Source organism: Typopeltis vanoorti, chromosome 5, assembly GCF_054136105.1.
Source record: "Typopeltis vanoorti isolate ZY-2024b chromosome 5, IOZ_Tvanoo_1.0, whole genome shotgun sequence".
NCBI lineage: Eukaryota > Metazoa > Arthropoda > Arachnida > Uropygi > Thelyphonidae > Typopeltis > Typopeltis vanoorti.
In genome coordinates, this window is record NC_143553.1 from 136,085,495 (window position 1) to 136,098,096 (window position 12,602).

The following is a 12,602-nucleotide window of genomic DNA, read 5'->3' on the forward strand; positions in this document are numbered from 1 at the left end:
CTTCCAACACTATTCTTCTATTAATCACAACAAATCTAACCTTCAGTGCCACCTGTCGGCAATAAACCATTTTTTTCGTTACTTGCCTGTCCGGGTAACATCTACGGTAATTCTTCTCGTAAATTCTTAACCGGTCTTGTTGCAATTTGTCCCTTCCGCCCCTGCAATAAACAGGGGGAGATATATTATCAAGAATCCCTCAGACAATACCAGCACAAGACGAAGGGTTAAAAGGAGGACGTGGCACATGGAACTCGTCATAAAACATGCTGACATGCAGGTCTTAGAGGCGTTGCCCATCTATCTCGTGGACTCCCGCAGACCTTTCCACCCGCGTCAAAGAAGGAAGAGTAGGGGGGGGGGAGAGACAGATGGCTGAAACTAGTCGGAAAGAACAGATTTGTCAAGGGGTGATGGATGAAGAAGCCGAACCCTTACTAGGGGGCCGTGAATTGTGGGTACCTGATTAAGATGCATGGCAGGTCCCTCTCTCTCTCTCTCTCTCTCTCTCTCTCTCTCTTCACTAACCTTTAACTTCATGCGTTTTTCCAGTCAGTTCTATTGACATGCTCAGTACACCTCACCGTCAGGACTTGACCTATGCATGTACACAGCACAAAAATGCTATTTCTTCAACGATAAGATTCGACTGACCTTTGTTACTTTGCAGTTTTGGTAAAGGTGACTGCACATTCGGAGTGAAGGTCGTTTTTTTTTTTTTTTTTCTTAAGAATTTGGTTTCTTTATTTTCTGCCTCCAGTCATATATATCCTGTTTGATGACAACGCCCTAATTAGCGGGGAAAAAAAATATACGCAAAATGAGTGAGGTGTAGTGAGTGAAATAAAACTAAATAGATAAAGTAGGATGCATTTAAACAAGTTCAGAGAATTCATGGTGATATGGGGTCCGAATTAGAGTAAATAATCTCGAATAATGGTTAGGATAAATCACGCTAGCGGGATATGGAGTCCAACTTTTTTTTTTTTTCTTACAATACGCATAATATCATATAAAGGAAATTTATGTGCACTTAACTAAATTTATCAACTCCTAGCTAATGCTACAAAGATAAAAACACTCGTTTCTATCATTTTCAGCGATTAAACTTGCTAAACAGCAGAAATTGACATGTGGTTACCATAACAACCGGAATTTTAAAGGCAACGATTAATGGCATGTCACGTGATCTACATTGACTTCGTTGTTAGTTTCGATAACGATAAAGCGCATGCAGCGCCCTCGGTTTAGGAAGTGAGAATTAAAAAATAAAATACTAGTGGATCTTTGAACTTGTTGCTACTTAAGGTTTTACAGAATCACGGCTAGGGCATGAAGTCGTTAACACCTTTTTGAAAGACTCGAAATACACTTGCCAACCTTTTGTTCAGCCATGCGTTGGTCGTTAGTTGAAAAGCCAAGAGAAAGCCTCGTTGTTCATAACAAGGTCCCTTTATCACCGAATGGCGCCTAACACACACACATTGTTCAGCTGCTTTCCATAAAAAGGCTCACTCAACACTTATAAATGAGATTGCGAACCTGTATTTAGATGCTTTACTTCGTCAGCTCCATAGGTGACAGGTGTGACTAATTGGCTATCTTTTTTCTGACCAGTGATTCCGAATCAAGACGGAAAAAAAAAGCCTGTTCTTTTGAGGTGTGCGACCTTCCACAATTACTTCTTTAAGCAATTTGTAAACTGAAAAATATGTTTAGTTATAAACAACTTCCACTCTACCTAACTAGATTGAGGTTTGCAAAGCTTTTATGAACAAATTTTCTCCAAGAGAAATAAAAATCGCTACGATCTTAGCCCTAACTGACTTTTGGAAATCGGTAAGCAGCTGGTTACACACTTAGTCATCAACTAGGGTTGATTCCATGGCACCGAAGAGTTTTAATTTATCAGAGGATGGAAAAGTGTGAGTTCTACAGCTGAATTTTCTGAGTTGTGGGGTTAAAAACCCACATTTCCACATTTCCAAAATTCCGTCTAGAAAGCAAACTTTTATCACAACTTTTCAACTAAAGAGGAGTTAACCGATCTGGTCTCAGATAAATGTGACAGCGAGTTTTCTCCCAGGGTTTTCATGTTGCAAACAAGCTCCGTGATATCTACAAACATAAATACTTGGACAGAGAAGGAGGAAGGAATCATTACGTTCTTAATTATTATTTCCTAATAAAGTAGATGGCTACCCACCAACTATCAGGTTGAGGAGAGGAGAAGAAATATAACATAGTTAATGTCCGATAATAAAATTTCTATTTATTATATATTTGGACATCATTGTACATAACACTCTATTGAATACTGCTTATACAAATAGAGTATATACGACATGTGCATACACTGATAACTCCCAATTATAAGGACTGCAGATTGTTCGAAGACTTTGTTCAGAATCTGTATTGGTGTGTTCCATGTCACAAGATAAATTTATTTTTAGGAAGGTATACTAATATCGAACGAAGTTTTATTTACAATTTACAAGTTCATCTTTTATCTATCTATCATGCTTTCTTATTTATTTATTTTTCATGGGTGTAATTCACTCATAAGAGGCTTCAGCTCATAATACTCTAATAGTGATGCCGTAGTGAGATTAGGAATAGATGATGCCGAAACTGCTCCAGAAACCAAACATGGAAATTTTTTTAGGTCACTTCAGGGTGGTCATCTCGCACCGGGCGACAATAGATATATCAATGCCCGCAGCCGGATTCAAACTCAGATCTTGTTGCCTGAATGGATACGCTAAACAAGTACTAAATATAGCTTGCTTACAAATGAAGCCAGTAAAAGATTCAATATGAATGAACTTTTCACATAAACATGTAATATTTATAATAAATATTTAATATCTTGGGGTCAAATGGGGCCCATATCAGATACTAAACTGATAAGAACAAATACTAAACTTTCATCTTAGCAAAAAGGCAGAGAAGCGAAATGTGCAGTATTTCTTGTAATCAGTTTAATATCTGAGACGGTTCACCAAAATATTAAACTGATTTTTGAAGGGTGGCGATGTGCTTGGAGCTTTTTCCATCTTTCATATGAGTTGCCCTGGTATTATACTGCCTCCTAAACCCCTAAATCAGTGTTTCTCAAAGTGTGGTACGCATACCCCTGGGGGTACGCGAAAGGTCGTTAGAGGGTCCGTGGCAATTTTCGGCTATGCATAATTAAAGGAGTCATTATATTTTTCAAGAAACAGTGCAGTTAGAGACAACCGGGATAAAACGGGACTAACTAATGAATCACATCCCTCTCCAACAGAAACTACTGTGTAGACCAAGCAAAACCATATGTTGCCGGTGGAACATATGGTTTTGCTTGACACCACCCCCGTCGTTAACGTGTTAAAACTAAGAAAAAAATTTTAACCACTTAATTTCTATAGTGAATGTGTTTCAGATATTATGGAATTCGGTTGAAGGGAATTAGCATTTCAACTCAACTGTTGATATGCTAATTTGGCTTTGGTTCGCGCGATCTTTTGTTAATACCGTACCAATCATATTCAGTTCTTCGCTGCTCTACGTATCTCAAGTCTTGTAAATTACTGGTAATTTTTGTTTGAAATAATGGAAAAGAAGATGACGCGATTTGGGTAGATGACTTTGGCGATGCACACAAAGAAACTGTTCTCGATGCCAAAAGTAGTGAAAGCGAGTAGGAGCTTCTTGGTAAGTCACACCATTTTCAGGTTTTTTCTGAAAACTTTAGTTTCCGAAAATTCCCGCACGTATCTCGCAACACGATTTTTTAGCTTTAATTTTGGGAAAAAAGTTAGATTATATTCGAGTAATTACAGTATTTTTTTTTAGCTTTCAAATTCTTACGTATGGATCATTGGTTAAAGATTGGATTTATAAAATCCCCAAAAGAGAGCAATATAGCAAATGCAAGTAGCTGTAAGCAACAAGAAAACGTTGATATTGCATCTGGATCAAATGAAATTGATGAGTGTGTCGTCTGACATCTCTAGAGAACCAAAATTTAAAAATAGATCATATTTTTTTTTTGTTTACATGAACATATAAATTCAAATAAAATAGATATTTAATTTTAATCAATATGTTTAATTAATTTATTAATTTTAATTAATTAATTTATTAATTTTAATTAATTTATTAATTTTAATTGAGTGGTTATTAATTTTAATTAATCAATTTATTAATTTTAATTAATTAATTAATTAGGGGTACTTGGTAATAATGAAAATTTAAGAAGGAGTTCGCGAATATCTGAAGTTTGAGAAACTGCAACTAATTTCACGACCTACTAACGGGTCGTGACCGACAATTTGAAAAACACACTGGTCTAGTGTGTCACAATGGTGGATGCATTCATTTTCCACAAATACTGCATATTTGCAGGCCTGGTTGGCCAAGTGGTTAGCATATCCGTTCTCTAGCCAAGAGGCTGCGGGTTCGAATCCGCCTAGGCATGGATTTTTGTGAGTGTCTTCCAGCTTCATACGTTTATTCATCCAAGTATAGATGCACTCTCCCAAGATGGACTGGTTCACCATGGGAGAAGTAGACCCAATCCTCCAGCAATGGGAAAGGCCATCATCATTGCACGTTTATCAGCGTTCATCCTTCCAGACACCTGGTGTATTCCTGGATGAACTTCACAGATGAGATAATTCACTCGGACATAAAGTGTTGGTCCGTATCCGGACTTGCTTATGTGATTGAAATTCAGTGCTTCGTATACTTCCAGTTGCTTTACTGACCATCCGCCATGTTCTTTACTGATGTACCTGTATTGTTGATTCTCATGGTTAATGTTTAGCTAGTCTTCAGTAGAAAACGAGGTTGTGTAGCTCTTAACGAGTCAGTGAGTAGGGAAAAAAACAGCGAATTGTCATCCTGCGGATTAAAAGTATGATAAAATATAAGATTATGACTATCGACATAATAGAAAAGAAATTCAAAAATCAACTTTTTGAAGCAAACAGTGTTACCAGCGAATTATTATGCCCCTGTAGCTCGCATCGCTTCCCACCAAAAATCATCTCTGCTTCTTTATATATAATCTAAGTTGATTATCCTAACAAAGCTGATTATCAAAGCTGATTATCTTGATTAACAAAGTTGATTATCCTAACAATACTAAGACGCTTTCCACCCTTCTTTTTTTTTTTTCACGAGATGAAGGACGCATCGCATCCACCTTCAATCCCAGTTGGCTATTTCTTTACGCAGACACTTTTTTTTGTTAGGGAGATTGGTAGCGAGGGGATAAAAAGGGGGGAAGGTTTGATTTGTGTTCGTGTAATAAGTGGTGGGAATATTTGCGTTCGTTCATCAGCCATCAAGTCTGATGAAGAATCCTTGTTGGTGGTCTCGGGAAGAACTGTTTCTTACCGACTCTTTCATCTCATCTCCCTTTCTCTCTCTCTCTCTCTCAGTGTTCCATGCATCCGTCAGGGAGCTTATTGATCCGTATCTTTAACAGGCTTCTATCAGTTTACTCTATTACGAGATGGAGATATTAGCAGCGGAAATGGGGTCACCAGCCACACAGGAGGCGGGCGATTTGTGTCCCCTCCATCACTCAGAAGTCTCGGCAAACTCTAATGAGGTGTTACCGGGATGAGATGGGTTTATCACCGCATGCCATCATCAGCATCTCCCTAAAAGTGTTGCCGCTATGTCTTCGTCGCCAAGCGAGCAGGGATTGCTGAGTGTAATATAGAGGAGGAGACGAGAGAGACGCAAAACAGGGGGTTTACTTTGACAACCGTCACCGGAGTCTATTTATGAGTTGAGCGGATAAAAATATGTACGGAAAGAAATGTCCCTGGTGAAAGGCTTAATGCTACGTCTATGACGGCTGGCAAATATCTGGTTGGGGGTAGAATGGTGAATGTAGACAGCGCGAGACTATTTTAGGTTTGTCAGAGGATGTGCCCATTAACCAGTGCTTCGTTTGCTTCGATACAGAGCGGAGTCCCTTTTTCTATTTATATGTTCAACTTTATCCGTTTCCCCCCCCCCCTTATCTCATTATTTAATCGAAGATCGTCAGCCAAACACTCCATCAACTCATGAGGGCATCTGCTTTTTTGACGTCAGAGCTGGAAATGGTTGGAGTTCCACCTCCTAAGAACGGTTAAGTATGTAGAGATGTTAGTGGAGGCACAAAATAGCTTCGTTTCTTTGGTCAGATTACTGTGGATGTGTTTATAGTTGGGGGAAATCCCCACCCCCTCTTCTTAGTCTGGTGCTAATTGCCAGAGGGGTGAAAGAAGCCTTCACTCATCCTAAAAAAAGTAAAAACTCGATTAGGTGGCAATTAGGAGATACAAAGAAAGCAAAAAAGGTTGGAATATTTTTTTTCTAACTTTTGTTTTAAAAAATACTTGACATGCAAAAGAAAGATTTATTTGGAAACATTTTAGTGACTATTTGAAAATTTTCCAAAAAAAGAAACGAATAATGGATCATAAAAAAAAAAAAAGGCGAATGGGTAATTCGAATTAGATATCGATTTCTAGTTTTCTAATTTCCTTCCATTTTTGATTTCTAATTATTTTCTAAGGAATTAGAAATCTTCTACATATCAATTGAAATCTGTTTCACAAAATAAACTCAATAATCGAACTTTATTTTGTGGCGTTTTCTGACATTTTTATATTATAGCAACGGCTAGGTGACTGGAAAGACAAATTATTCTTTTCAGATCCAAAAGGGACTGTTTTTATGGTACAGTTTGATCTAAAGAACTATTCCAACGAGTTGCTGGAAGGAAAGCGATTAAGTTGTGCATTTATTTATAGATCTCGGAGAAAGATGCTGACCTACATATACAATAAGCGAGAGAAAGAGAGAGCTTTTCTGTGTTTACTGAAAACCCTGTATGTTATCTGCGAACACATTACTGTCCTGCACTCAAGCATACTTTGATAGCAATCTTAATGGGCCAAGAAGTATCCCCAGGAATGACCCCCAAAAGCTGATGTCACCATACGGAGACAACGAAGACAAAGCCGAGACGTCTCTAATGTAAAACTATCTTTCAGGGATTGGGGGGAGGGGGACGAAGAACCAGAAGAAACTACCCAATATTAGCATCCTTCTTACAGCCGTTCAAGATTTCTATTTACAATGTGACCAGCGCCCTCTGGGTGTATTTTCAAGTGGGAGTAACGAAATATGTCGTGTAGTGGATATTGCCCATTTCATTGACGACATGCTGGCTTTTGTCCATTCCAGTGACAGCACTTCTCCAACACTCTGATTTACTATCTCCCCTATCCCCCCTTTTCTATTGTTCGTTTATATGGATGGACATTTTTTTATTATTTTTTTTTCCTTTTTATCTTTAAGGACTGCCGCCAAGATGCACACTCGCGACTGTTGCTGTAGAGAAGTCTTCATTTTGCCGTTATGGTATAAAATACGATCGGAACAGGGAACGTCAACCCTCCCACTGAGACGTTATTTTAGCGGCTAACGAGCTCGGGTCGCAATACGGTCACGGAATAGGGCGGTTGGGGAAGGCGTTTCGACTGGTTTCTTTCATGTAAGATCAAAAAAGATTCGCTCATGAGGATCCATTACAACCATGATTTAGACGCGAAAACAGAGAATCATACACTAGGGGTAAAGGACGAAGAGATAAATAGGCATTCGGTTTTTATTAGCATATTTTATATCTTTCTTTCTTTCTTTCTTTCTTCTAGTGATGGTTAAACCAATGCGTTTTTTTTTCTTTTCATCTATGACAGTAATTAATAAACCATAATGAAAATCATTCGGTACTTATATTAAGCCTTTCCTTATGTTATTGTATTTTATTTATTTTTTAAAATTAAAATACGAGCTTACAATGTCACCAGCGCCCTCTGGGTGTATTTTCAAGTGGGAGTAATAAAATATGTCGTGTAGTGGATACTGGCCATTTCATTGTCCATTCAAGGAGCTATACAAGCTCGTCCTGAGCAGGCTGTTAGTGATCATCATCATGGTTTATTTACAATTTATAAATAGAGAAACGAACTAAATAAATAGGAATAAGAAAAAGATAATTATTATATGTAGCTCTCCAGGCTTCTCTGTTTTGAGCCACTTGAGTTATTTCTCGAAGAGAGAAAGTATCTGCGCTGATAAGGTGGTTAATATACTGCCAGAATTGTTTAGTTGGTCTTCCTCTCCCTCTTTGTCCATTTAAGGGGGCGTATAAAACTAAGATGTCCAAGTATGGAGAAGGAAGATGTCTCAGTTGATGGATGTCCAAGACAATCAAGTTAGAGATACACGGGTCTTATTTGAACTCGAGCCTTTGCAATAACAAACAATGGTATTTTTGTGGTGGTACTCGAACAAAAGTAGGTATAGTTGGTGCAGAATTTAGTAAACCACCAGTGGATTGTTTCGAAAAAAATCAACTGCACAACTTGTCTGTGCTTGTCTACTGATAACTGAGAATTCATAACCATTATGAGCCTCCGTAGCTCAGTCGATGTAGACGAAGCCCTTTGGTCGGGCTTCGTCTACACCATACATCCCTGTAAAAGGGGCTCACGGCTGTTGTATTATAATAAATCATTGTTCCTGTTATATTTTTTCGTGGAAGTTGGCAGGACGTTCACTTACAGGGGAAACAAAAAACACGTTTTCCATAAGTAGTAGATACACTACAGCAGGGGGGAAACAGAAGATAAATAGGAAAGTTAAAAAAATTCTTTTTCAAATCTATCCATTTGTGGATGATAGATTTGGAAACAAAGAAAGAGAAAAAATGGCGCAAACAAATTATAGTGAGGGATGGATGGATAGAGAGACACAGAGAAAGAGAGAGAGAGATCAAGGAAAAGGAGATAGGGAAAATAGAAAGAAAGAGAAGTAAAATTGTGATCAGGGAAAAATAGAAAGAGCGAGAAAGAGAGAAAGGGTGGAATTGAAAGCAACAGAGGAATAGATAGAGCGAAAGAAAGAAAATGACTCACCGCAGTGCAGCGGTCCAGCTAATGCAGGGGATGTAGACTTAGGGGTGCCTAATGAAATTTATGGTCCCTGGAGGACCGTAAATTTATTACGACAGACCCATCTTCCATATGTGTCCATCGAGCAGTAAATTCAAAGGGGAGGTTGTGGCGCACGTGTGATTGTTGGCAATTAGATAACTGTGACGTCATCGAACGCAAACATTTCCCATAGCGATGGTGGCTAACTAAAATATACCTAAGGGGAAGATACAAGAAACCCAGTGGGGACGATGACACTTTTTTTTTTTTTTTTTTATAAAAATAGAAACCATCTGCTCGAGATGGCGTTGCTTTAGTTTTCCAAACACGAGGAATGCGTTTTTGTGGTGCACAAGGCGAATGTCTTAGACGGTGAGTGGCAGTTGCTATGGCAACTAGGAGAAACGATTCTTTGATTTCAGTTGCGATTTGCCGACTTGAATTTCAGCATTCTCTCATGACGTACACTAGAAATACAAACTTCACTCCGACATCTAGAACTTCGTGTGAGGCACGGCATTCTTAGATAACATGTTTCGTCAGAGAACGAGAGAGAGAGAGAGAGAGAGAGAGAGAAATCTAGAAGAAACAACAAGATAAATACAAATCGGACAAACACATCTCGTCCAGGAAGTGGATGGACCGTATTATCATATGAAGAAGACCACACACGACTGTCTAAAATCAGATTTCCTTTTTCACTCCTACACAAAATCGCCAGCATAATTTAAGCATGTTCAGCCGTAATTGCAATTTGCATTATTTCCCAATTCGGTAGTGCACTACGAAGTTCGTTCTGAAATCTATAAAATACAATATGAATGTTTTTCCAAGTGATTATTCTAATAATAATTTTCACTACAGAGTGGCGCTAGTGTTTGCTTTGATGTTTTTTTATTTATATTTTCACTTATAAAAGAAATCCTGAAATCGACAAAATAGATATTTTCTTCCCATCTAATTACTCTAGTAAATATAACTGTAATTCACAACCGAGTGATGCTAGTGTTTGCTTTGATGTTTTTGATTATATTTTTTATTTATAAAAGAAGTTCTGAAATCCACGATATACAATATTTTTTCATCTAATTATTCTAGTAACTATTTTCACCACAAGGTGGCGCTAGTGTTTGCGTTCATGTTTTTTTTTTTTATATATATTTTTACTTATAAAAGAAATCCTGAAATCTACATAATACAATGATATTTTTTCTCATCTAATCTAGTAACTGTTTTCACAACAGAGTGTCGCTAGTGTTTACTTTGATATTTTTTGGTTATATTTTTTATTTATAAAAGAAGTCCTGAAATCTACGAAATGCAATATTTGTTTCATCTAATTACTCTAGTAACTACTTTCACTACGTCGCTAGTGTTTGATCTGATGTTTTTTTTTAAATAAATAAATAAACATATATATATATATTATTTATAAAAATAGTAATTGAAAATTACGAATAATGCATTTTATATGCAATTTATAGCAACGAAAAAAAAAAAAAAGAAAAAAAACGATTGCGATGCAATCGGCGTATCTATTCCAGTCTTAGCAATGTGATAAGCGACCATATTATGAAAAGGTCTGTGACCTGTCCATCAAGAGGTGTCGGAGCTACCTATCAAGCTGGCGTTAGCTGTGCACAGTTTAATTGCTGACTCGGCAGCGATCAGTGGCGCCACCTAATAGCTGCATTAGAAACGGGGGCATGAAAAAAAAAAAAGGAAAGGTGGAACTACGATAGCCATGTGTTAGGCCTTTCCTCCCTCCAATTACCTACCCAGAGATTAATAAAGATTTGCACACGCTCCAAAATAACTTCAGTGAACACACGGCATATGTCCGTGATTTCTTTTTACCTTTTTTTTTTCCAATCGCAGCTCAACGTGTCTGCCGAACATCTGATGAGTGCACTGGAGTTAACGTGGCAGGTCTGCTATTCAGTAGGACATGTTTGTACAAGCGGTGCAAATTATCTGTTGATGTTCGCTGTAATTACCCTAGCCGATCTTTGGGTGGTCGTCGAAAATCACTACGAACAGGTGATTTGCAGTTGTCGCCACAGGAATAGCACAGATGGATAAAGGTGCTGACAAACTAGCAGAGTCGCCTTTATCACCAATCCAGATGGTGTGGTAACGACGCTGCTAGTTTGCCAGTACCTTTATTCATCTGTGCCATGGATAAATATACAAAAATTCAGGATTTGAACCCTTCTTTCAAATTCCCTATGCAAAGGAGTACATGGATTCCATCTGGAGTTTATTCGTGTCCGGTCAATAGCACGTTCATTATTATAAATCAATCTCTTGTGGCGTGTATGCATTCACGCCAGAAGAGATGTTTCACCATTTATGGCTGACTTACTCAATTCCATCAAAACAACTTCCATCCTGACATCGTAATTAACTTCTCTAAGCACTTAAGATTGTTCTGTTGGTTGCAGTTGGTGACAAGATGATAAATATATTTACATTTTCCCAAGGGATATTTTATGAAAATAATATTACACTTAAATGACCACAGCTCGATAGCCGTGAAGATAATTACGGAGATAAGTCTACCCAGAACTTCCTCCCTAAGGCCTGAATTCCTAAACTTAAATCAAGGAATTTTTCGCTAGCCGAATTTCTGGCACGTCTTGTAGATTAACCTTTTGCTTGTTCTAAATGCCCCCAAGCATTCGAAACACACAGTCGACCACCTGCAGGGTCTTTATGTTTATACACAACTGAGGATTTCCTGTATTTGACTAAGTCAATGACAGCTTTCCCAAATGCAAGAAACGCCCTATTAGGCGAATTTTAAAGAAAAAACGCGTTTAATAATGATGTGCTTGATAAATAATTCCTTACTGTTAATGCTGAAGCAGTCCTACGCCTTTTACTGGTGTGTTCTTAACCCATGTATATATTTTATTTCATTTTATTCTATTCTACATACATAAGACTACATGAAACAATTTAAAAAAAAAAAAAAAAAAAAAGTTCCGCATTACTTTATTGTAATATTATGATATAAAAATTTTAAAAGTGTGTAATGTATTTTATTTTTTATTAAAATACTTTGGAATATTTTAGAGCATTAATTTAAATTTAAATATATTATTATTATTTTTAAATAATTATATACAAAAGTATTGATAAAATTTGTAAAAAAAGGTAGATATGTCTCACATCGATCTCCAACCAACAAACCATTTTATAGTTATAGTGAGACGAATATTAATTATTGAAATAACTGTGACTTACATCTCCCACCTATATTGCATTAGTTTATTGGCCAGCTTTTAGATGTGATAAAAACACCATTCAGCATATATAGAAACAGCATGATTAGCCTCCGTTCAATCTTGTATTCTATATAAGCTGAATAATAAGTTAACTAATGATTAACGTATAAAGGATATTTAAAGCATCTAAATAGGAGATATTAAAAATTTACCCTTATTTCATAGGAGAAGGGGGGGGGGTAGAATTTTCAGAGTTTCCGAAAATCGATCCGAGAGTTTATGAGAATTTAGACTTTTCCATACTATACCAGTTTCTAAGGAGATATTTCACTCGCAGGTTGATATTTAAGAAACTTTCGTCCATCTTCGGCTTCCCAGTTTT

The 12,602-nt window shown here is 37.3% G+C and overlaps 1 protein-coding gene and 1 pseudogene across 1 annotated transcript in view; one reads left to right on the forward strand and one right to left on the reverse strand.

The window, feature by feature from the left end:
• LOC150106845 (fibroblast growth factor receptor-like 1) overlaps nt 1–12,602 on the forward strand; it is an 89,616-nt gene that overhangs the window by 22,090 nt on the left and 54,924 nt on the right. The window lies entirely within an intron of this gene.
• LOC150106846 (U2 spliceosomal RNA) lies at nt 2,840–2,956 on the reverse strand (annotated as a pseudogene).